We start from the raw sequence: 27095 nt of genomic DNA, 5'->3' as shown, positions 1-27095 counted from the left end.
CTGAACACAGTATGTAGTGAGAGTTCATTTATTCATCCACACTTTCATTCAGTAACTCAGCAGTCAGAGACCTATGTCAAACACTGTGCTGGTTGTTAGGGAAATAAAATTGAATTAGACACAGGCTGTCCCTCAAAAGTTTCTTACTCTGTAGTGTATTGGGCATCAAGTCTCATATTTGTGGCTTGAATTAGTTTATACAAATCTGCAACTATTTGGGGTCCAATACCATGGTAAGCATCGCCAGGAGCACACAAAGTATAAGGTGTGGGTCCTCTCCTTAGGAAACATGTTTTGCCAAGAAGATGATACACATGAAATGGAGAATAGGAGTTCTTTTACTGACTTATACAAGATATAATCATTTGTTTTGAGGAAAGGACAAATCTATGTAATCTGAAGTCATCAGGGATAGTTTCATGAAGGATTGGGATTTTGCTTGGGTTATGAAATATGTAGTAGGATTACATAGACTATATGGGAGTGAACATTTCAGGAAGGCGAACATCACACCATAAGCAAAGATGAAAAAATCGGACTTGTCATGGAGTATGAAGAAATTATAATGTAACATCTAAGGATAGCTGAGACGGGGATATATTTTAGAGATTCTTATATTTTTCTAAGGAAAACTGAACTTAATTTTTTGTCAGAGTGGCATACGTTCTTCAAATGAAAATTTATAAGGTGGCACTTCTGTTTAAACATGGCAGATTGAACTAAGTTGGTCATTTCTTGAAACTCCACTAACACAGAAAATAAATTTTAAGAAGGGCACTAGGACAAAGAGAACAAGAGGAATGACAAGAGATGAAAGATGTCAACAACATTTTTGAACATAGAAAAAATTGGCAACAGACAGTGATAGGAAAGCTGAAGTTTAATTGTTTAGGGAATACCAGTAAAAAAAGCAAACTGATTGTTCTTCGGAGTCCTAGAAAGGCTCAGGAATTGGAGACACCAGGTAGGTCTGAGAGCTGGGGTAGGTGTGGTGCTAAAAACAAAAAGATTGATGCAAAGTCCTTGTAAAGAACATTAGACTCCCTGCCCCAGCCCACTATAACCTCCAGGCAATGCTGACATATATCTGCTTCACCCAACTCCCATCCTAGCAAAAGTTAAGAGACTTAATCTCTGTAGATGTGGAATCAGAGAAGCTTGGAATTGTACCATCAGATACACCTGAGGGTAGTGTTGATATGTTGGTACTGAAAACAGGAGGGCTAAATGAAAGTCTACAAATTGAATGTGCATAGTCCAGCCCACTTCTCCTGCTTGACTCTTAAAAACATAGCAGTCTGGTAGGAGTTGAGAGGATTCCTCTTTTGGGAAACTGTCTGAAGAGAAGGGACAAATTTATATGGATATTTGGGGGAGACCAGAGAAACAGATTCCTACCTCGTCACCTTCGGTGAGACTCACTGTATTAATTACCTATGGCTGCTTTCAACTAATTACCATAGCTCTGCGGCTTAAAACTGTGAAAGAAACTTCATTCTCTTATAGTTCTGAAGGGTAGAGGCCCAAAATCTGGCAGGGCCGTTGATATAGTTTGGCTGTGTCCCCACCCAAATCTCATCTTGAATTATAGCTCCCACAATTCCCAGGAGGGGCCTGGTGGGAGGTAATTGAATCATGGAGGTGGGTCTTTCCTGTGCTGTTCTCATGATTGTCACGAGACCTGATGATTTTATAAAAGGGAGTTTCCCTGCACAAGCTCTCTTCTCTTGTCTGCTGCCAAGTTAGATTTGCCTTTCACCTTCTGCCATGATTGTGAGGCTTCCCCAGCCATGTGGAACTGTGAGTCCATGAAACGTCTTTCTTTTGTAAATGTCTCAGTCTTGCGTATGTCTTTATTAGCAGCATGAAAATGGACTAATACAGCTGTGCTCCCTCCAATGGCTCTAAAAGAGAATTGATTTTCTTCCTCTTCCAGCTTCTGGCAGCCCCAGGCATTCCTTGGCTTATAGCCACGTCACTGTAGTCTCTGCCTCTGTGATCATATTGCCTCTTCTTCAATGTCTGTGCAGTTTTATAAAGCCACTTGTCATTGGATTTAGGGTCATTCTGATAAGCCAGGGTGATCTCTTATTTGAACATCCTTAACTTAATAATCTGCAAAGATTATTTTTCCAAATAAAGTAACATTCACATGTTCCAGGACTTAGGATGTGAACAAATCTTTTGGGGGGCTCCCAGTCATCCCATTACATTCACCATTCCACAAGCTCCAAGCTTGCATACAGAGTTGCCAATGAGCTTTTGTGCCATGCTTTTAAATATGAACACACACCTAGGGATCATCAGCATTTGAGGAAGATGCCCAACACGAAAGAACAAAAAACAAAATCATGAATTATAAAAAGGTAATTGAGGGAATATGAACAATGCAGGGAGTAGAAGACAACTTTAAAAGCTGTATTTGCTATTAGAGATAGAAGAGAAACCATTTCATTTACAGAATAACAGGCCAATAAATTTAAAAAGAAATTTAAAGGTTAAGGGCTCTTGGAGATTAATGTAAAATGTACATTCATTTTACAAAGTAATATATATATACTTATATATATTTACATTAAATATAAAAATGAAATAATGTAAAAATATAAGAATGTAATAAAAATATAAAGATAATAAATGTTTGGAATATACAATTGATGAAATTACCTACAAAACAGAACAGCAAAATAGGATTGATCCAGCTTTTAACTATAATAGGAGTTCTATAAAAAGAACAGAGAAATGGAAAGGAAGAAATTAACAAAAATCTAAGAAATGTTCCCAGAACCAAAAGACTCACATTGCCAGATTAAAAGATGTGTTGAGACAGATGCAAGGATGTTCTTTCCAGCATTATTTCATGGTAGTGGGGAGTTGGAGGCAACTTGGATGTCCATAACTGGGAAATTATATAGGTAAAATATTGGATGTATACCATGGCATAGTATGTAGCAGTATGTACTGTGGCATCCTATGTAACACAGAGCAACAAATACTGTGTACACATGAAACATAAGATATCTTAAGAACAGATTGTAGTGAAAACAAGAATCACTGTGATATGATACCATTTACATAAAACTACATGCACACAAAATATACAGTTTGTGAAAATACATTCAAATCAAAGGCACATTTTGAATATATTATAATTTTTTTAATTTTTATTTTACTTTAATGATTTTTATAGCAGGGTGATAGAAGGTAGGTATGGAGGTAAAAGAGAACAAATGAGTTTAATTAGTAATGAAATACACACTGAAAACTCAGCATGACTAATGGAAAGTGAGCACCCCAAGGTGAATCATCATGAAATTTCAGAACATCAGATTAAAAAGTATTCTGAAAGTGCCTGGTAATTAGGAAGGAGATAGAATTTATATACAAAGAAATAGGAATCAGGATAGCTTTGGGCTTCTCAATGGCAACACTGAAAGTTAGTAACAAATAGATAAGCTCTTAAAACTTTCATAAGGAAAATAATTTCCAAGATAGAATTCTATACCTAGCTCGAATACTAATTGTTTTTTAGGATGGAATCACAATATTTTTAGATATCCATTTTGAAAAAGTTACTGGTGAATGTGAGTCACTAAAAATAAGGAAGTAATTGAAGAAAGAAAGGAAGTAATTGAAGAATGTGATACTCACGGAAACAAGGGATTCGACGGAGGAGAGAAGGAAGAGGAATTGATTCCCAGGGTGATGAAGGGAAGTCTAGGATGACAGAAGCCTAGAGAGAATCAAGCAGTATCAAGATTTGAGTAGGGTGACAGAGGCCTCTAAAAATGCTATCTGTAAGAAAAAAATAAAACTAATGTATTCCCCAAAGTGTGTTATTATTTTCAAAAGGGCTTATGGTTTTGCCAAAACTATATATAGTCATGTGCTACATAATGACATTTCAGTCAATGACTGATGTATATGCAACAGTGGTCCCATAAGATTTAGTGGAGCTGAAAAATTCCTGTGGCTTAGTGACATCATAGTCATCTTAACATCATAGTGCAATGCATTACTCACATGGTTGTGGTGATGCTGGTGTAAAAAAACCTGAATTATGAATCATATAACAGTAGAACATATACAATTATGTACAGTATATAGTACTCGACAGTAAATGACTATGTTACTGATTTATGTATTTACTTTTAATTGTTATTTTACAATTTATTCCTACTTATTTTTTAAAAAGTTATCTGTAAAACAGTCTCAGGCAAGTTCTTCAGGAGGTATTCCAGAGGAAGGCATTGTCATCATAGGAGATGACAGCTCCCTGTGTGTTATTGCTCCTGAAGACCTTCCAGTGGGACAAGATATGGAGGTGGAAGACAGTGATATTGATGATCCTGACCCTGTGCAGGCCTAGGCTAGTGTGTGTGTTTGTGTCTTAGCTTTTAACAAAAGAATTTAAAAAGTAAAAAATAAAAATAAAAAGTTATAGAATAAGGATGTAAGGAAATAAAATATATTTGTACAGCTGTACAATGTGTGTTTTAAGCTACGCATTATTGCCAAAGAGTCTAAGTTAAATTTTTCTGAGTTTATAAGGTAAAGTTACAGTATGTGAAGATTAATTTATTGAAATAAAAATATTTTTAATAAATTTAGTGTAGCTTAAGTGTCCAGTGTTGATAAAGTCTATAGTGCCATACAGTAATGTCCTAGGCCTTCACATTCACTCACCACTCACTTTCTGACTCACCCAGAGCAACTTCCTGCAAACTCCATTCATGGTAAGTGCCCTATACGGTGTATCATTTAAAAAAATCTTTTATGCCATATTTTTACTATCCCTTTTCTATGTTTAGATATATTTAGATGTACAAATACTTAATGTTGTGTTATAATTGCCCATAGTATTTAGTATAGTAACATGCTGTATAGGTTTACAGCCTAGGAGCAATAGGTTACAGCATATAGCCTAGGTATGTAGTTGGCTATACCATCTAAGTCTGTGTAAGTACACATTCTGGTGTTCACACAACAACAACATTGCCTAGCAATGCATTTCTCAGAATGTATCTCTTTTGTTAAGTGATACATGACTGTATGAATATATATGTATGTATTTGTATACACACACATACACAAACACTCTAAGCATTTAATTCCATGAAATATGAAATTGTTACCAGTAAGAAATATAAGCATAGTAAGTAGGTTCTCTATTCAGCTCAGTTGTCAACCAAATTTATGTTGCTGATGCCGAATTTTGAGATAGCCCCTTACAGTGCTGTGATTATCTTAAGTGGTTGGAGGAGGCTGAATATGGGGAGGGGAAGGAGATGTCAAAGACTGAAATCTTAGGTTCCACAGTAAGGAAGTATTTAGGCAATATCTAAAATGGAAAGATAAAGACATTTCAGTTTTTAAGTGTAATATTTAGAAATTTGGAAATGAATACCAGAAGAAACAGGTAAAAGAGTTGAAAGTGGTTGCCTCTGGGGAGTGAGATTCAGGGGTTAGGAGAGGTAAAGCAGAGGGCTGCCAGTTTTTCATTAGAAGTCTTTCAAAATTATTTGACTTTTTCAATTCTACATGTGTTACTTTGAAAAAATAGAAATTAAATTTTAAAGTAAAAATATTGCACACACAAAAGTGTAGGACGAAAGGCGTATATAAGAATATTCATCTAACATCCGTGGGGGAAGGATTGGCATGGAGAGAGACCATATTCAGTAGGATTAAGTAGGAAACAACCATAGTAATCCAACTACATGGTACTAAGAGCCTGTGGTGGTAATTTGTGAGATGGATATGAGGGAAAAACTGAAGACACCGTAAAGAAGAACTTTAATAATTGTTTTGAATGGAGAGTCTTAAGACATAAGAGATTTCTTCTATATTTACTCATTCAGTGAGTGTTTGTTGGCATTCTTTGTTTGTGCCCAAGCACTGCTAGACGTTACTGTCTCCAGCCAGCCAGTACCTACAACTCCAATGTGCACCCTCCGTAACTCTGGCCCCCAGAGAAGCCTGACCACAGGCTCTCCTCTTGTATTTCTACTGAGAGGATAATGTCATGTTTGTGTAATCTTATCTGATATTCTTTGTCCTAAGTGTGTATATATTTTAGTTTGGAAAATTAAAGACAGATTCTTACTATATATTTGGGGAGAAAAGTAGATGCTGTGCTAACAAAAGCCACTGGTGTTCTGGATGAGGCTCCAGTATAGGTTCGAGTTGTGTTTTAACAGAGCTGGAAATGGAACAGAACACTACCCTACCGGACAGTGCCTTGTGTCTGACCACATGGACTCTCTTTGGTTTGGAATCACATCTTTTCATTCTCTTACATCTTTCTCTGCATGGGAAACAGTTGTACATTGGAAGAGGCATGGGCGTTAGCATCTGACATTCACGGATGAGAAGCCTAACCCTGTAAGAAACCACTTATTAGCATTGCAAATTTGGATAAGTTACTCTGAGCCTGCTTCCTCCTCTGTAAAATGGGATAGCAATAGCTCTCTCATATACAAAACCCTAGCCTAGGGTCTGGCATGGAGTAGCCCTTAGCTCTTATTAGCTGCCTATATCCTTCGATAATATTAACATACATTTTCTCAGCCTCTTAAGTCCAGGTGGCATCACCTGCTTAACGGCCTGTGGATGTTCGATTGAGCCAGCTGTGGGGCCATGGGCTCCTCTGGGAGATGGCCTGCACAGATTATATGTCATGGAACTGGGATGGCAGATGCCTTCTTAGCACTTCTGGAGAAGCCTAGGAAGTGACAGTGGCAGCTGGGAACAGCTGGTATGAATAAATTTTGACATTTAAAGGAGTGTTCACAATAGGGGCGTTATAGGCTGGGACTGAAATCATTCTGACCTGGTTTATTTTTCTCATTCTGAAGCTCAGCACAGTTTGGGGTGGGCTTTATTGGTGTCTGCAGGGGGTTCAGCAGCAGCCAGTCCTGTGTACAGGAGGGGCCATGGGTTCTCACTTCTGCTTGGTTGTCTCTCACATGCCTTTGGAAAGATTGTAAGCTTTCTCCTTAGAGTGGGGGTTTAGTTGGGATTTAATTCAGAAGCAGCCTGGGAAATAGCTTGGAAACCTAGGGAGCAGGTTTCTTGTGACCTGCAGGCAGCTGAATGTTATGTACCAAGGCTGTTCCCAGAGCAGAGAGAGACAGAAATTAAAGGGGGAACACACATGGCTCCCAGGTTGGGCAAGTGAGGGAGAGAGTCCACGTGAGAGGGGGCAGGCCGCATCCACTGGTGCTTAGGTAACCCGGGATGCCAAGTGTGGAAATGACTGAGGCACCTGCCTCTGGGGCACAGGCATTGGTGGGAGGAAGGCTGTGAGGCATGTTTGTTGGCTCATATTTAAAGAGGAAGTATGGATGGAAGCATTGTAGCATTTTTACTTGTCTCAAAGGAAATGGGATTTGATGAAAACCATTAGCTTAGGCATGAAGAGAAGCAGAGCTTCCCGTCTCCATGGAAACAAAGCAGGGCTGCATAAGCACATCCTGAAATGCCGTCAGGGGCTACAGGGCAGAGGCTAACACAAACAGAAATGACCCTGAGCCATCCCACTGTCTCCATCCATTGTTCCCTGGGCTTCTGGATAGGGGAAGGTAAATATGGGGAAGCAGTTGAGCTGTCTCAAAACCAGAGCAGGGGCAGTCAGACCAGAGACTGCATCCATATATGTGTGGGGAGCAATGTGAGCTCTCTTGTGTAAAGCATGCCATAGTTTTCAAAGCACCTTTGCTTCTGTGATCACATTTGTTCTTTGCAGTGACTCCATGCAGTAGGTGGACAGTATCTTTATTTGGAAATGAGAAGAGGGAGGTTTGGTTAATCTCCAACTAGTTACTGGCAGAGGTGGGGCCAGAGGTTACAATTTCTCAACTTCTAGTTAGTGCTTATTTTAGTGTACACTACATAGCCTCTATTCAGGGATACTGACACCTGAGGTGGCATACCGAGAGATATGCTGCCAGTGGTAAGCCTGGAATATCATCTTGACCATATAGATTTGCTGCAAGTTTTAATGTGTATGTGCATTGATGTATACACTTATTCACACACACTGATGTTCACGTATACAATATGACCCGGTATGTGTACAGGGCAGAAGATGCCAAGACCTACTGTCAAGGTCCTGTTGCCCTAAGACTAATGAGAAGTGGTGAAGTGTCCATAGTAGAGGAGGAATTCTTCTGGTTGCATCTCATGAATGCATAGAGTGGCTCCCACGACAAGCAAAACTACAGCTGTCTGCCTTGCTAGCAACTCATGTGCAAGCTGATTCTGTGCGATTCAGCAAGTGTTTATTGAGTGTCTACTATGCAAAAGATACCTGGCTAGACATTTAGAATACAAAGATGGGTAAAATAAGGAGATTGTACACTAATTATGGAAATATTTCAAAAATACATGTAATGGGACTCTAAGTTCAAATAGTCCAGAATGCTAGTCCCTCCCCAAAGCTGATTTTTTTTTGAGATTCATATATGCAGGTCACTAATTTTGAGTTCCTACTATCTTGCAAGGCGTTGTTGAGGATAAAAAGATAAATGAGACCTAGGTCTGGGACACAGTGGGCATATTAACAACTATAACTTCAGTGTTAAACCTTGCATCTCCTGTTGGATGTGCCATTGCATCTTAGGAGGTGGTTCCTGAGTGTTTCCCATGCCTGACCTGAGACAGGAATGGCTGCTGGTCTTAAGAAGGAAATTATTCATGCCCAGCTCAGTGTTCCAGATGAGATCTCTGAGGGGAGTTGGTGGGTATTAGTTTGACGTATATCTGCTCCTCCCAAGGCTGGCTGACATTGAAGGTGACTGGCTAAGATAAGGGAGAGTAATTCTGCTGGGATTCTAACACTGGAATCAACCAGTAGAAAGTCAATGACTGACTCACACAACAGTTACTAAGTACTTGTCGTATGTGACTCACTGCTAGGGGCTAGGGATACCAGGTCAAACAAGGACAGAGAGCTGCTACCCCTCAAGGGGTTTGAGTCTAGGAAGAGATAGCAACAGGAGGGCATTTAAATTAGAAGGGGCAAGGATCAGGTAAGGCCAACTGAAGCAGGTGACAGTGGTATGTGCCTTTGAAGAGCCAGTGATAGTTTGCGAGCACAAGGGAGAAGCACATTCTAGCATGGAGGCACAGGCAAAGGCTCATCGAGAAGGGCTTCTTGGGCTAAGCTGGTAAGTTTAAGCTTGATCCTGTAAGCTTGTGGGAGGTTTTAGATTGTTAGATAAGAAGATGGCTAGATTTGCATTTGAAGATGATCACCCTGGAGAAGGTACATAGAGAAGCAAGACTGGAAGCAAACAGAGGAGCAGCAGTTCAGGGGAGAAGCAGAGAAGCAGCGGGGCTGAAGTACAGTGGTGGGGACGGAAAGGACAGGACAGCTCCAGGAGGTGTTGGGGGCTGGGTGTTGGATCTGCAGGACTCAGGACTGTGTGGGTATGTCTGAGTGGGTTTGGTGTGGAAATCAGAGGGAAGTCTTCTGGATTGCTTTTAGGTTTCTGAATTGAGACTGTAGGTGGCTGGGGGAGAACACAGGCCAAAGCGTAGGTCTTAAGGGAAAATGGGCAGGTTTTGGACCTGTTGAGTATGGGAAAGCGTAACACACTTCGTGGCTTTTGGCCAGTTCACAGGAGTAGAGTAGGGTTTAAGTTGTTTTTATTGTAAGCTATAATTTTTTGAGACTGTGCTACCCATCAAGCATTGTGCCAATCACATGACACATATTGTCTCATTTAATCCTCACAGTGACCATATGAGGAAGTGCTAACTTCCTTTTATAAATAGAGATACTGTGGGATGCTTGGTAATTTGCCAAAGTAAACAAAGCTCATGAGCAGTAGATTCAGAATTTGGACCGAGATCTACTAGGCACAAACACCTATGCTTTTAAGCAGATCGTCCAGATAGTTTAAATGTCCTTTATGGAAGGAAATTATCTGTCATCTAGTACAGCAGAACTTAATGAAAATGAACAGGTCCTCCATGACGGCCATGGCACATGGAACTTCCCAGTCCTGTGGACAGAAATTTCCGGTATGATACCCTGCTATGATGACCAGAGTCGGGTGTTCATAATTCCTACACTGACGAGAAGGACTTTTCCTGGGTGAGTTGTGTGACCATGGGGGTCACATAAAAAGCTTATGGGAGCTTGCTGAGAGAATCTGCATTTCCCCAAGACACTGCTTAGTGTATCAGTTGTGAAAATTGTATCCTAGGGTGAGATAAAAATTATTTGAGGAAGACAAGACTCTAAATGTTGTTTGTGCCTGCCTCCTTGTTACAGTGGAGGAAACTCGGCTGGAGAGTGAAATGACTTGCTCAGTTTGTAGACAGCTATTTAGTGTTAGACCTTGGCTAGAAGCTAGCTGCCCTGGCTCCCTGTCTGGGGTGCTTTTTCCTCCGTGCCCTATGTATAGCCTAGTAGTAAAATACAGACTCTTTAGACAGTCTAGCTGGGTTTGAGTTCTGTTCCTATCACTTGCCAGCTATGACAATGATGTTAGGTAAATTATTTCACTTTTCTATACCTTCAGTTACCCAATTGTGAATAAGGATATTGGTGTTTGTCATATAAGATTACTGGGGAAATGAAATCAGATAATACATGTTAAGTGTTTAATACCTGGGTGATAGTAACTACTTAAATGTTAGCTGTTAGTAGCAGATTTCTTCTCTCAAGAGCCTGGTTTACACTCAGTAGGTGGGGCTGGGAAAGAGCCATTCTTACCTACCAAGTACTCCCATTGAGTCAATTAGCATGAGCTCAGATGTTTTCAGATACCACTGGTAGAGCTGACCATCCATCACACCCTACAGGGAACAGCAAAGACAGACTGTGCCCTTGGGCCCCACATGAGGCCATCAACTTGGACACTCCACCATTTGAAGTTCGTTGGAGTACCTGGGCCTTTCTATTCTCTGCTCATGTGGTCTGGAGTAAGCCTCTAATTTTCTTTGTTAAATTCCTGCTCATCCCTCTCAGCTTGTTTTAACTTTGGCGTCTTTCACGAGATCTTTCCAGGTCTATACCCCCCACTCTCATTTTACAATTAGTGTTAAAATCTTTCTCCCACATGTTCCCATAGCACTATGTGCCTGTTATAGAATCTGTCACTCATAGTAACATCACGGAATTGTTATATAATTTAATACTACTAAAGATAAGATCTAATATTTATTGAAACCTTGTCATCTGCCCAATAGCATGCTAAATGCTTTATATACATTATTTCAATTAATTTTTGTAACAGCCTCATGAGTCAGGTACTGTTGTTAACCCCATTTTATAATTGACGAAATGGAGACTGAGAGTGGCTAAGAGTCTTGCCTAATGGTGCACAGTCTAATGAGGGGCAGAGCTCTCCTGCCTTCTCCTGGATGCACTATCTTCCTGTGCTTTGGAGTCACAGATGTCTCTGTCACTCATTAAGTTTTGTTTCTTCTGCTGAGGATGTCTTTCCATGTAGTTGGATCGCTCCTGATATCTTAGTGCCTTGTTTTTGTGTTCAAGAAATGATTGACGAATTGAAGGGAAACCGAGTAACATCAGGACCCTCTTAGGGGATGCCATGCCCCCCTATGACCTCCTGGAGGATAGTATTGCAGAGAACTGAGGAAGAGGCTGGCATCTTAAAAGTCAGGAGCATAATCACTGGTACTGGAGATCCTCGAAAAACCTCCAGAGAAGCTGTCTGCTTTCTGGAATGATGATCCCAGCTTACAAGCATTACAGACAAGTAATTATGACAGGTTGGACATTTTTACACTTGGCCATTGCTAATATATTTTTCTTCGAGTTAATTCCTCATACCCTTTGCCCATTTTCCCATAAATTGGCATATTTATCTTTTTCATATGAATTTAGATTATTTGCATAGTAAGGATATTAACCTTTTATATCATATGTGGTACATGTTTTTAGAATAATCACTTCTAAAGGATTGTTAAAGCTGTTATCCTATAGGCAACTGTGGGCAAATAAGGCTGTTGGAAGCAGAAAAAGACAAAACAGTTATTCTTTTTTACTTTAGAGCATTTGGTTTATAAAGCATTTCATGTGTTTGATTCTCACAATAATCCTAAGAAGTATATTAGTATTTTGCAAACAAGGAGATTGCAGCTCGAAGTGAGCAAGTGACATGCCCTAAATGACAAATGTAAGTGTGATTTTAGGACTCTCAGTCCAGTGCTCTTGTTACCCAAAGCAGTGCTTCCCCTATGGAGTGGACATTTGCAATGGGACCTTTGCTGCTTAGCTTCTACTCACAACAGAGATGTGATTTACACACATGCCACAGCACAACAACAAAGTGCTCTTTTGAGTTGATTAATTCAACAGATAGGTCGTGCCAAACACTGTTCTCTAGATGCTGGGGATTCAAAAATCCCTCCCTCCATGGAGCTTATATTTTTCTGTTGCACATGTAATCTATATTTTATGTAATATTACCCCCATTTTAGGACTTTATTATTAGGAAGAAGCACAATCAGCACCAACACCCTGAAATTGCCCTGTGTTGATAACGCTATGGGCTGTGAAATGTGAATGTGAAATGTAATGCAGCTGCTTTTGGGGGGAAAAAGGCTCTGATTTTCTTGTATTAATTAAAATTCTGTCTCCTTTCAAAAATTAATCTCTAGTGTCTCTTGCTGTTATCTACCTTGAGAAACAGAGGCAGTGTCAGGATAGGTGGTTCTGGGGGCTCAGCCAAGGTGAGAGCATCCTTGGCTGCAGAGGTATGGCGGGGGTGGAGAGGTGAAGTCATAGCTGGGAGAAGCCAAGAATCCTATCCAGAAAGGTTGCATGTGAGAGGCAGGGTGAAGGTGTTGAGGGAAAAGGAATAGAGAAATCAGTAAGTAGAACTATCAACATAAATAATCAAAACAAGGTACTGTTTTACAAGCATTTATCCTTTTTAAAGCGAACTGTTGACAGTTAGATTGGGACTTCATTAGGTGCCTTTTTGGATATGAAGACAATAACCAAATATAAAAATGCCTCCATTCTCTGTTGAATTTTTCACACATGAAATTTCTGGTTGACCAAGTTCTTAGATAACTGGAACATCCTTGTAGCTCCTCAGCCATGCTCTTAGTATAGGTAAATCTTCTATCACTCTGATACCTATATACCTATACACACACGCACACACACATATATATATACATACATACACATATATACATCTACACATACGTACATATCTGTATATATATACACCCATATATGCATACATACACACATACTTTCACCCATGTATATGATGTTTTCTATTCATGTGCAAACTCCAATCCATATACTCCAGGATTTGTCCCTTCATTTAGTACTTAAGGAACCCAGTAGATGATTGTACCATTCTCTGAATTCGCCTTGCACAGTGACTACATTTAAACTTATTTCAAGAATGTTCCATTTTAAACTCTAGTTTTGTTTTTCAGAGGAGGAGATAACTTTTACTTAGTAAAATATAACATGAAGTAACATTTAAGAAGATGGCTTTTTAGATAGATGACATAAGTTCTGGTGTTCTATTGCACAGTAGGTGATGATGGTTAACAGTAAGGCATTGTGTATTACAAAGTAGCTTGAAGAGAGGCTTTTAATTGTCCTCACCACAAAGAAATGATACATGCATGAAGTGATAGATATGCTAAATATCCTGATTTAATCATTAAACAACATATTTATGTATCAAAACATCAGATTGTACCCCATAAATATGTACAATTACAATGTGCCAATTAAAAAATAAAAATAAATGAAAAACATTTAAAAATATGGCTTTGCTAAGAGACAGACCTGGATTTAATGTTCCAATCTGCTACTAAGCTCCGAAGTGTACATATTCACTTAGATATCCCTTAGGTGTCTTAAGCTTAGGATGCCCCAAACGGAATTCATTATTTAACTTCCTTTCCTCATCACTAAACACACTCCCTATTCTTTCTATATTCTCTGGTTTTCTTTTACTCTTTCTGTGATTCTTTTATCACATTTGTTATCCAAGATAGAAACCTGAGTTAATCCTGGTATCTTCTCCTCACTTATTCTCTGGGCTTAATTGCTCATCAAGACCTACTGATTAAGTTTCATAAAACTATGTCCTGAACTATAGCAATTGTCTCTGTAAATGTTCTCCCTGCTGTAACGCATCCTGCTATTCACCAGAAAACAGTCTTTACAAACTAGACATTTAATTGTAGAATTTGTATACCTTAGTTATTTATAATGGGATCCCATTACCTAAATGATAGAATCACTTACGTATTCACTTAACCAGTTTTCAATAGATGTTGAGCCTCTGTGTGCCAGGCAGTATTCTAGATGCTGGGAATACAGCAGGGAACAAAACAAAAATCCCTGCCCTCATAAAACTTGCTTTCCCATATGGGGAGAGTCTAAGGACATATATTCTGATTTAGGAAAATGAAAAGACAAACCCTACTCTTGGAAAGGAATACTTCAAATTACAAAGATGTCTGCTTTCTCTACTTTAGTCTTTAATGTGATATTGATAAATATAAACAACGTTTTTACTAAATTATATTAAAATTTATCTGAAAATATAAATGTATAAGAGTAGCCAAGACATTTCCTTAAAGAACAATGAGGAACAGGAACTTTTTGTATAGGGAGCAAAATATATTCTAAAGCTACAATAATTGAAATGATGTGATATAGGAATTCAGGAACCAAATATATATTATATATTATATATTATAATTATATAATATAATTATATAATTATAATATATAATATATAATATTATATAATATATTATATAATATAATCATATAATTTATAATATATATTATATAATATAATTATATAATTATATTATATAATATTATAATATAATTATATAATATAATTATATAATTTATAATATATAATATTATATAATATAATTATATAATATAATTATATAATTTATAATATATAATATATAATATAATTATATAATATAATTATATAATTTATAATATATAATATATAATATAATTATATAATATAATTATATAATTTATAATATATAATATTATATAATATAATATAATTTATAATATATAATATTATATAATATAATTCTATAATTTATAACATATAATATATAATATAATTCTATAATTAATATATAATATAATTCTATAATTAATATATAATATAATTCTATAATTTATAATATATGATATAATTCTATAATTTATAATATATGATATATAATATATACACACACGACATATATTGTGTATATGTGTGTATATATATGAATTTACAGTATATATAAGTGTAAAGTGTCATTTCAAATCATTGAAGATGAATCAGTGAATTGTGTGAGTGGCTAGTTACTTGGCAGGACAAAAATTGAGTTGGAGCCCCATCTTATATCTTATATCAAAATAAATTGCAGGTGGAGCTAGTACATGCATTTTAAAAATTAAATCATAAAAGGATTCAAAGAAAACACAGACAATTTGAAAACTTCAAGGGAGAAGACCTTTCTAAGCATTATGCAAATCAATAAGCCATAAAGGAAATAATTGATACGTTTGAATTTGTAAAAATAAAAATACACTGACCACTATAATTTATTAATAACTTCCAAAAACAAACGAGTTAGTTTTGAATTTTAGATTGATTATATAGAGGATTCAGGAAGGTGATAAAAAGATGATTGATAAGTAATAAGATTGTAATAAAGCTCTAGTTCCAGGCAGAAAATGTAAAGTGAAAAATAGCCGAAGATTTTAAGTGGTAAAATAGGACATGACGAATGACTGGCTGTAAGCAGTAGGGAAGATCACCTAGTATATGATCCCAAGATTCAGTTGCAAATGTTTTGGAGAACTTTGGTTCCATTTACTGATATGAATAATAGAAGAAGAAAAAAAGTTCTTATTCTGAGAGAAAGGTTTGTTTAATTTTAGACATAGAAAGTTTGAAGTTCAAGAGGCCTGAACAAGTAGATAGGATCATCCAATATCTGTGTCTTAAGAAAAGAGGGAGGAAAAATATGATACACAATAGAGAAAATGGTACAAATATATAAGATTATCCATGGAAGGGAGGTAGAGAAGAAAAAACAGCCACAGATAGAGGTTTCTAGAAACACCATGTAAGAGACTATTAAGATTTTCAAAAGGACATACCAGAAACATCACATCATAGAGGATGAAGAAGTACAGGGTTTCAAAAAGGAATGAGAAGACCCCAAGTGCTGAATGAGTCATAGAGATCCAATACACAGTTGACTAAAAAATAGCTGTTGAAGCTGGCAATGTGGAGGACGTGTCTCTTTTTTTTTTTTTTTTACTTTGTTTTTTGAAATAATTATAGAATCAACAGGAAGTTGTAAAAAAAATTACAGAAAGGTCTTATGTGTTCTTCTCCCAGTTTCCCCCAGTGGTAACATCTTGCATAACTGTAGCACAATACCAAAACCAGAAAATTGACATTGGTGCAATCCATAGAGCTTCAGATTTCACCAGTTTCACATATACTCGTTTGTGTGTGTAGTTCCATGTAATTTTATCACATGTAAATTTGTGTAACCACTGCCACAATCAAGATACAGGTATCCTATCACCATAAGACCCCTTGTGCTACCCATTATAGCCACACCTACTATCCTCTACCCTCGCCAACGCATTCTTCTAATTTTGTCATTTCAAGAATGTTAAATAAATGGAATCATAGGATACAAAACTTTTTGAAATTGACCTTTCTTCACTTAGCATAGTTACCTTGAAGTCTATCCAGGTTTTCCATATATCAGTTGTTCATTCCTTTTTATTTCTGAATAGTATTCCATGGTATGGATATACCACGGTTTGTTTCCATGCACTCCTTGGAGGACATGTGAATTTTTTTCAGTTTGGGTTACTACAAGTAAGGCTGCTATGAAGAACATTTGTGTACAAGTTTTTGTGTGAACATAAATTTTCCTTTCTCTGGGAAAAAATGCTTAAGAGTGCAGTTGCTGGGCCATATGGTAAGTGCATGTTTAGTTTTATAAGAAACTGCCTACCTGTCTTCCAGAGTGGCTGTTCCATTTTACATTCTTGCTAGCAATGCATAAGACTTCTGGTTTTTCCATATTCTTACCTGTGGGCTTAAAAAAATAATATACAATGAACATTAATAAGTATCTTATTAATTAACAAATTTATCTTGAAGTTATAAGACAATAATGTAGACCCAGGCTGGGCATGGTGGCTCATGCCTGTAATCCCAGCACTTTGAGAGGTCGAGGCAGGAGGATTGCTTGAGCCCAGGAGTTTGAGACTAGCCTGGGCAACAAGGCGAGACTCAGTCTCTTAAAAAAAAAAATTAGCTGGGTGTGGTGGCATGTGCCTGTAGTCCCAGCTATTGAGGAGGCTGAAGCAGGAGGATCACTTGAACCCAGGAGGTCGAGGCTGCAGTGAGCTGTGTTTGTGCCAGTACATTCCAGCCTGGGCAACAAAGTGAGACCCTGTCTCAAACAAAATTATAATAAGGTAGACCAATGATTATTAAATCATGTTTTTAAAATTATGGACTAGTAAATTCTCAGGAAAAAAATAAACAACAAAACCAACATTGGTTGGGTAGAAAAGATGAATACAGAGTTAATAACTTTTAATTTTAGCAGTTAAAGACTTTAAAACAAATAGATTAATCACAAAAACTCAACTGCTAGCTTCACTCACCATCAATTCATTAAAGAAAAGGTCCAGATTAATGTTCTTTGTTTTGTAAGACCTCTCAAAGCTTTGCTGCAACCTACTTTTCTTTTCTTTTTTTTTATTATTATACTTTAGGTTTTAGGGTACATGTGCACAATGTGCAGGTTTGTTACATATGTATCCATGTGCCATGTTGTTTTGCTGCACCCATTAACTCGTCATTTAGCATTAGGTATATCTCCTAATGCTGTCCCTCCCCCCACCCCACAACAGTCCCCGGAGTGTGATGTTCCCCTTCCTGTGTCCATGAGTTCTCATTGTTCAATTCCCACCTATGAGTGAGAACATGCGGTGTTTGGTTTTTTTGTCCTTGTGATAGTTTACTGAGAATGATGGTTTCCAGTTCCATCCATGTCTCTACAAAGGACATGAACTCATCATTTTTTATGGCTGCATAGTATTCCATGGTGTATATGTGCCACATTTTCTTAATCCAGTCTATCGTTGTTGGACATTTGGGTTGGTTCCAACCCTTTGCTATTGTGAATAGTGCCACAGTAAACATACAGACATGTAGACACATGCACACGTATGTTTATTGCAGCTGCAATCTACTTTTCTAGCCTCAATTCAAAGATTCTTCTGCCTTAGCCTGGCCACACAGCTCACTGTTCCCGGTTTTCCCAGGTAATCACTTATTTGGCTAGAAATAACCAACCCCCACAGCCACTTCCACCCACTGCTGTATTTGACTGGGGAACTCTGACTCATCCTTCAAGGTCAAGTTTCTTCATCTGGGTTCCCATTGCACTATATATACTCCTCTATTAGAGCACTTGTTACGTTATTTTATAGTTATTTGTGGAGGTCTTTGTCCCTTTCACAGGATTATGAAGAATGACATCATGGTGAGTTCACTTTCTTTTCCCCAGCATTTAGCAAGCATAATTAACAAGCACACAGTAAGCTCCCAGTAAATGCCCTCAAGTGAACAAATCAAAGGCCAACTTCCTGTTTGTGATGTCTGTATTCATCAGAAATTTTCCTGAGATTTTGAGCATTGTTTTCAGTGTGTATAATTCCCCTGAAACCCAAGTTTAATATTAGCTGAATAGCAGAGCACAGGGCACTTGTAGTAGGACTCCAAGAAGTGTGCTACTCTAAGAACGTCTCCATTACATCGAGAAAGAGGGAATATTTGTTATCAGCATGATGGACATGATCTCAGTGTAATTGTTGCTGCTGTGAAGGCCTTTTGAATGATTTCCCCCCTCCCCATGATAATTTATCTTGTACGTTCACTTCACTATAGCTTTGATACCAAAATCTTGGGCTTTTCCAGATTAGAAAAAAATCTGTTTTTGTTTTAACTTGTCTCTTTTTCTGGTCTATAGAACCTCATAATAATTGGCTTTGCCACATGGAAATTTGTAATAACATTAGAGCCCCGCGTCATTGTGAGGTTATAGTCCATAGTTGAGCTCCTATAATCAGACATGTTTTCTGTGCACTTGCAGACACGTATACACTGAGGTGGCTGAAATAATACCTCCCAATTTCCCCGGCTGATAATCAGAGTCTTTACAATTTGGTTATATACTGGGTGCTTGGCATTTCTAGCTGTTAAGTTGAGAAGCTGTTAGAGTTGTAGTTGAATTAAAAGTTATTTTCCCCTTGGTGTCAAGTGTATCACTACATTCTCAACACTTAATTATCGTTGTGTCCCAAAATATTCTTCATTTAGCAAAATATTGAAATTACTCTTTCCTGTTGAAGAAGCTAACTCTACTACGCAAGAGAGCACTGAGATGCCGTGTTCCACAGAGAACTCAGGAAATGAATGGCATTTGAAGGCATTTGGGGCAACTGGAGGAGCCCCAAAACCTGTTAAAGGGGCCACATACTCTTATCTATATTAGACTCAACTTGATAGCTAATCTTTTTAGCAGCTGACAAGTCCTCAGGCTGAAGCTGACCAGACCAAAAGAGGCCTCCCCACCCTCGGCAGAGTTGACTGAAATGGCATTAAAGTAGGACATGACTCTCCTTCCCCATGCCCCTACCCCACTACCTTTTGTGTTGTTCACAGAGAAGTTTCTCCTCCATCCTCTTGTCACTGTGTTTTCACATTTTATGTTCTATTTAGATCAAGGTACCCAGTGACCAAATATAATATGGGGAAGGGATGATCTAATTATGAGCAATTAATACCTTAGTGAGCAGGAGCTGAAGGAGGAAGGTACAGACTAATTTTTTAAAGTAAAAGATGGTAAGGGGGAGAAATACTTCTTTGATCACTTACTAAAATATCTAATCACAAACATTTATTCATTTATTATTATTATTATTATTGAGACACAGTCTTGCTCTGTCACCCATGCTGGAGTGCAGTGGTGCAGTCATAGCTCACTGTAGCCTCGACCTCCCAGGTTTAAGGGATCCTCCCACCTCAACCTCCCCAGTAGCCGAGACTACAGGTGTGTATCACCACACTTGGATAATTTTTTGTAGAGATGGGATCTCACTTTGTTGCCCAGGCTGGTCTCAAACTCCTCAGCTCCAGCAATCTTCCTGCCTTGGCCTCCCAAAGTGCTGGGATTACAGGTGTGAGCTACTGCGTCCAGCCAGCAAACATTTGTTAAGCACCAATATGTCAGGCACTCTGAGTTTGATAGTGAACAAGAAGATGTAGTCCCTTGCTCTTATGAACTTTATTTTTCTCATGGCTGAGACAGAAAACAAGCAAGCAAATAACACAAATATTGGGAAATGTTATGAAGAAAATGAGCAGGCTTTGGATAGCAACCTTGATTCCTGTCTTAGAAAGAAAAAACAATCAGACTTGAGAGAATTGCTGCCAAACTTCTACAGTCTGCATTGATCTGACCCTGTGTGATTCTATGGATATGCTTCCCTCATCTGACGTAAAGCCTCCCACACTATTTCCCTACAGGAGAAATGATGCTTGTGTTTCTCTAGTGGCCAGTGTCAGTTACTCTGAAGATGTGATTTGCCAACCAACTGGGCTAAACAAACAAAAACCGGAGCAATAGGACTTTGAATGCATAATTAACTTGTGTGGAAGACTTCATTCTTCACTCAGGGGTTTTAAAAAGGATGCCTTTGTGAGCTAAAAGCAGAACTACCATTTGACCCAGCATTCCCATTACTGGGTATATACCTAGAGGAATATAAATCATTCTACTGTAAAGACACATGCATGTGAATGTTCACCGCAGCACTGTTTACAATAGCAAAGACATGGAATCAACTTAAATGCTCATCAGTGACAGATTGGATAAAGAAAATGTGGTACATATACATCATGGAATACTATGCAGCCATAAAAAGAACAAGATTATATCATTTGCAATAACATGGATGAAGCTGGAGGCAGTTATCCTTAGCAAACTAACGCAGGAACAGAAAACCAAATACCTCATGTTCTCACTTATAAGTGGGAGCTAAATGATGAGAATTCATGAGCACAAAGAGGAGAACAACAGACACCGGGCTCTACTTGAGTGTGGAGGGTGGGAGGAGGGAGAGGAGCAGAAAAGATAACTATTGGGCACTAAGTTTAATACCTGGGTGATGAAATAATCTACAACAAATGCCTGTGACATGAGTTAACAAACCTGTACGTGTACCCCAAACCTAAAATAAAGTAACTTTTCAATAAAAGGATGTCTTTGCGTTAACTAGTAGGGTAAGTTGCCCTAGTGGATTAAATAACTTAATATTTCTTCCAAAGATAATGATCTGGAAACCAAGACTGTGCTTTTATTGATATTTTCACCTTCTAAATTCCCTCTGTAAACACCTGTGAATAGGAGGGAAGAAAGGACCTAAAATGGTCATAGGGAACCTCAAGGCCAAGGCCAAGCTGTATCGCAGACTGTTCGGCTCCAGAGAGGAAGGTCTTCCTTCAGTCATTCATTTCTGGCCCCGTTTCCTCTGCACCACCCTCAGAAACAGTAGCAGATACCTATTGCAAGGTTGCGCTGTGCTGGTCATGTTCACGGACAAGGCAAACATTTTCCCTCCTTTCTGTGCATTTCTTATCCATATAGTCTTTCAACCCTGGTCAAGGTTTTCTCCTGGCAAAATTTGAGAAGTTGGTGGCATTTGTATTTGAGATCATGCACCTTTGCTGTCCCTTAGTTTAATGTTCCCCTTTTCTCTTCCCTGTCCTTTGGTCAGGGAGGAGTTATTTGATGGACTTAACTGGCTCACATATGGGATTTTGGCCTGGGTTCCCTGAAAGACGACCCCAAGAAAAGAATTGACTGCCAAAGGGAGCAAGTGAGAAAATTGAGGCAGAGAAGGGGAAAAAGCCAAAGAGTTATGTGTTAATTGAGAGGGTTGTCAGTATGAACTGCTGAGGCTTAATCCGCTGGGAACCCTTGAAGGAACCATGTAGAATGTACCTCAGCCCTGCTCCACCAAGCAACCGGGAAACTGGGACATAGATACATGTATCTGTATGTTTATGTATGCATGTGTATGAGTACGTGTGTGTGTGTGTGTGTGTGTATTTTTCCCCCATCCATCAATCCCTGTCCATCCTTGAGTGATGACACTTTGGGGCTGTCCTGTTTGTGGACTGAACAGTGCCTGGAGAAATTCCATGGGTGGAGAAGCAGGAAGATGTAGGACTCAAAGTGGGCACTGTCACACACCTGTGTGAGTGTTTAAGGCCTGCCCATTGCAGCTGCAGAACCCAGAGGTGGCCCAGGGGGATATGGGGTGGCATCCAGAGCATATGCTCTTGCTCCAAATTCAAGGAGTAGATCATTCATTCAACATTTGTGGAGCACCTACTATGTGCCAGGAACAGCTTTTCCAAGGTTAGTGAGTTAGAAGAAGCAGAGTGACAACAGAATTCAGGACTAGAGTGAGCCGGAGAGCAGATGGTCCACTGCCCAGAAAGAGGACATCCCTTATAGGGCCAGGGGATGGAAGCCATGGGCTGGGCAGGACACTCCTGTCCCAACCCACATGGCAGCTAGAGTCCTGGAAATTACAGTCGACATGACCCCACCCCTCTCCCGAAACACAGTTTCCTCCTCCCAACCCCACCCAGCAGCGCACACCCCAACACCCGCTCTGCCAGCTCTCGTTCGTTGCCTGTTTCTCCTCAATATAACCACCATTTTATTTTATCCCAGCTCCCAGCGTGCATTTGTCCTGCACAGCCTTGCTGCCCTTCACCCTGCTCCTCAGTGTAGAGTACCACGTTCCCATTATCATTGTTCAGTTCCCCAGCCACACAGCTAATCCTGTTAGGGCCAATTTAGGCAATACAAGAGTCTGGAGCTTTTATGACCTAAGCAGGTGGGGCTCTCCTTATGCTACCAATGATGAATGATAGAATAAGTAAGCAGAGGGCTGGGCGTGGTGGCTTATGCCTGTAATCCCAGCACCTTCGGAGCCCAAGGCGGGCGGATCACAAGGTCAGGAGATCGAGACCATCCTGGTTAACACGGTAAAACCCCGTCTCTACTAAAAATACAAAAAAAAAAAAAAAAAAAAAAAAAAAAAAAAGCCAGGCAGGGCAGTGTGCACCTGTAGTCCCAACTGCTGAGGAGGCTGAGGCAGCAGAATGGCATGAACCTGGGAGGCGGAGCTTACAGTGAGCCGAGATCGTGTCACTGCACTCCAGCATGGGTGACAGAGCAAGACTCCATCTCAAAAAAAAGAATAAGCAGAGTCTCAAAATACTCATTGATCATGTCTGATGTCACAGAGTTTAATCTTAAATTCAGTAGACCCATAAATTAAAAATACTGGATCTCAGTAGCCAGAGGGTCATTCTATCTTAGAGCCCCTGGACACTGTCCCCCCAATACGGACCAGGCCCCATCTGAATGTTCCATGCCCCCTCAGCTGCGAATTCACATGTTTTCTGGGCCAGTTATCTCACGTATTCCTGCGAGGGCAGTGCAGCAGGGGCGTGGGCTGTCGGGGACAGAGGGACTCTGCCACAGACTTGACCTGACCATCTCTCTCAAGTCTCTCTCTGCACCCCAGCACAGAGAGCCAGAGCAGAGGTCTGCAGAGTGCCACCCCTCTAGCAGCTCTGTGGACCAAACAAGCATTTCTCCTGCAGGTGCCAGCTCAGCATGCCAGGGCATGAGTGTCCCCCAGGTGGCAAGGCGACTGTCTTTCTTAGGTGGCTTGTGTTCAGTGTGGAAGTTCAGGCTCTCTCATTCCTATTTCGATTCCTTTTCCCTCTCTGTCTCACCTAGTCTTTTATAGCAAAGTTTAGTGTTATAATTAAACAATCAATTTAGCAAATTTTCTTTGGGGATTTCCTTTCCTTTTGTTTTGCCAACTGTAATTCCTCCGGTCTCCAGAGAGATCCCCTGTGAAGTGCATCTGAGGTGTTTTCACTTTTCCTCATCCACAGTTGTTGTTGTTTTCAGGGACTAACAAATGACAAATAAGACACAGCATGTTCGTGGTTTATATAAGCAGGAAGGAATGTATCTGCTTCTCTCTGCAGGAAGAGAGGAGGAGGAAAAGAGGAGGAGGCACAGCTGATGGCTGCTACCCAAGGCCTTGCTCCGAAACATCACGGGTGATTGGGAGTCTAAGAATATTAATTGGAGACAGTGGGAACAGGGGTAATTTCACGTACCCAGTAGGGACATGCTGTGCTAAGAGCATGTGAGAAAATAGCGTGTGAGAAAAATTTACCTGATGGTGCTATAGGTCTTATTTTCTTCCATGTTTTGTTTCTCATGCAAAACATATATGTGTTAAGAGAAGGGGATGGGGAAGGAGAGTTCATGGAGGAGAGAAGAGGAGGAGAAATAAACTTTGAAAATTCTAGTTGCCATGACAACATAATGAGCTCCAAAAGTGGCATCTCTGAACCAGTTTTGCATGGGAAGGCAGAGAAGCTCAAAAGGGAAAGAATTAAAATAATAAAAATAATAAAACAGTGATCATGAAGCAAAGGATACATCTGAAGAGGCTGTGAGCCCCTCTTGTCACCCTCTGTGTGTTGGGAGTGTCAAAGTTGCTTGCTCCTGGCTGACCTTGGCAGAGCCTGCAGGATTGCTGTCAGGGGTTGGAATGCCTTTGCAGCCTCCCGGGCTCTGGACAATGCGCAGCTAAGGGATTCTGATAAAAGAGACCTCATGCATTGTGTGTGAAGTGCATTGTGCTTGAGAACCCATTGCAAGCCAGGCTGTCTTCCTGCTCTGTTTCTCCTCCCTTTCCTCCCTCCCACCCACCCTTTCTTATAGCTCAGCTTTACTCTTTTCAATGAATTTCACTGTAGCCCAAGTGACAGTGTGTGCTGTGTCACTCTTACCACCACAGTATGGAATGTAAAATCCCCATTATTGGACACTCATTAGAACTATAAGGCTCTTCTCCCCAGCAAAGTGTCCCAGAGCTGTGCGAGGCTTATACAAAAGAAGGAAGCACTGAGAAGTGCAAAATGTGAAAGTCAAGAAGGATTTGTAGGTAATCATGTTTTTGCCCACCATACTCAAATTGGAAATGCAGCCAGAGCATCTTAGAATTATTTATTATTAAAAATGTATTTTAATGAAGATAACCCTTGGTATCCCTTGTCCTGGTTCAAGTCGTTTTCATGTTTTCCTCATTAGAATGGCCAGGACATTGCATTACATATGTTTCCATAATATAATTGGTGCTTAACAGCATCTGAGCCAATCCATCAGTTAAGGCGCTTGTTCTGAGAACTGGTTGAATGTGGGGATCCTGCTGCCCCCTTGTGCTTGTTTGATATTGTTGCCCACGAGACTATCTAGGGTGTACATTATGATGTCTCTACCACCAAGCTCTGTGCCTGGCGCACAGTAATTAATATATGTTGAATGAATGAGTGCTTAGTTCCAGCTGAAGCACGAAGCCCTCCTTAGTATATATGTGCTCCGGCTAGACTCCAACGAATAGCTGTTTGGCAATAATCCATGTCAAGTTGAATAGATGATGTATAAGTGAACAAATATCCCCTATGGAGGACAGCAATTCTCAGTGAAATAAGCAAATCATTGTGTGCGTTCTGTGTATCAGCAAAGATTAAATCTATTAAGTTTCTAGCTTCTTTCAGATGTTAACCACTTAAGTAGTTAATATTTGCATAATGCTTCCTATAGTTTAGAATCATTAGTCAGTGAGGGGAACCTCCTTTTCTCTGGCATTATGTTTCCTGGTGGAAGAACTTCCTCCAGAAAACACTTTCTAGCCCTTTGTCTTCATCCTTTGCTTATTCCTCCTGAATTGTAGTAGATGAATTTAGAAGAACTGGCCGGCCCTCCAGAAACATGTCTTCTCTACTCACTTTTGCTTGTAGCTTCTGGAACAGTGCTCTGTAATAGGGTAGGCCTGGGCTTCTGTGGTTGTTCCTATGACTGGATGGTTCAAAATTCTGGGGTATACATTGAGGATAGATCGAAAAGATAGATGATAGATCTAAAGTCATGTTCTCCAACTTGCTTTATCAGAAATGAAACTGATTATTTTTTGTCTTTATTTATCTAACTCCAGTATACCCTGTGTCTCAGCTGGTTCCATAATCAGGAGGGAATAAAAGGACAATTGTATATTGATCCCCACAGCACTGCTATACATGATTAGAAAGTCTTTTCCTCCTTTAAACATGTAATTTTAAATGATGCAATACAATCTCAGATGTGATTTTTGTCACCTTCAAGACATCCAGCAATTCTAGCACCTTAGATATTTATATCGCAGGTCAGTTGAAAAAGAATAGTCACAAAACACAAATTATGCTCATAGCACACTTGGCTAGTGTGCAATCTTCTGATCACCAAACACAGGAGAATTCAAAAGAAGTATGAAACCTGGTCCTTTCTCTTGGGGGCTTATTTCTTCCCACAGAAAGCTAAAACCCGCCACATCTTTTCATACGGGTGATCCCTGAAATAGACATTCTGGACTGGAGATATCACTGTGGTTTCTATCATGTAAGAGCAGTTTTGTAGAAGAGGTGAGATTTGAACAGAGCTTTGAAAGGTAGCTGGAACTTATCTAAGCCCAGGGGTGTCATGGAGTGGGTTTTGGGGGTGAAGTTTTAGGAAGAACAGGATGATCCCCAGCTTTGAGATAGGCCCTAATTTATTTATAGGATAAAAAGGATATTGAATATGAGAGTGGTGAGAGCATCACTGGTTTAGTTAGGTCTGGTTAGATCATGGAGGGCCTCACAGCAGAGGGAATTAAGGCAGGAGAGTTACTGTGGGTGCTGGATGGAGGGGGCAGGATGACCATGCGGGACATGGTATTTGGGGAAGATTAGCTTGCAGGCCTGTTCTGTGGGCGAGGACACTTGCTTGTCTGGGTTCTCTGCCACCTCTTCAACTTTAATCTTCTAGGAACTCTGAGTGGCCCCAGCATGAGGGCTATAGTGGTGCCCCTCTGTCAGCCA

General features: G+C 39.5%; 1 protein-coding gene across 1 annotated transcript in view; it reads left to right on the top strand.

The window, feature by feature from the left end:
- Window positions 1–27095, top strand: part of CACNA1E (calcium voltage-gated channel subunit alpha1 E) — a 503244-nt gene that overhangs the window by 342703 nt on the left and 133446 nt on the right. The gene's annotated exons all lie outside the window — the stretch shown is intronic.

This window comes from Symphalangus syndactylus, chromosome 19 (genome assembly GCF_028878055.3).
Source record: "Symphalangus syndactylus isolate Jambi chromosome 19, NHGRI_mSymSyn1-v2.1_pri, whole genome shotgun sequence".
Taxonomy (NCBI): domain Eukaryota; kingdom Metazoa; phylum Chordata; class Mammalia; order Primates; family Hylobatidae; genus Symphalangus; species Symphalangus syndactylus.
Note: the sequence above shows the minus strand (reverse complement) of the source record. Positions and strands in the feature narration are given on the sequence as shown.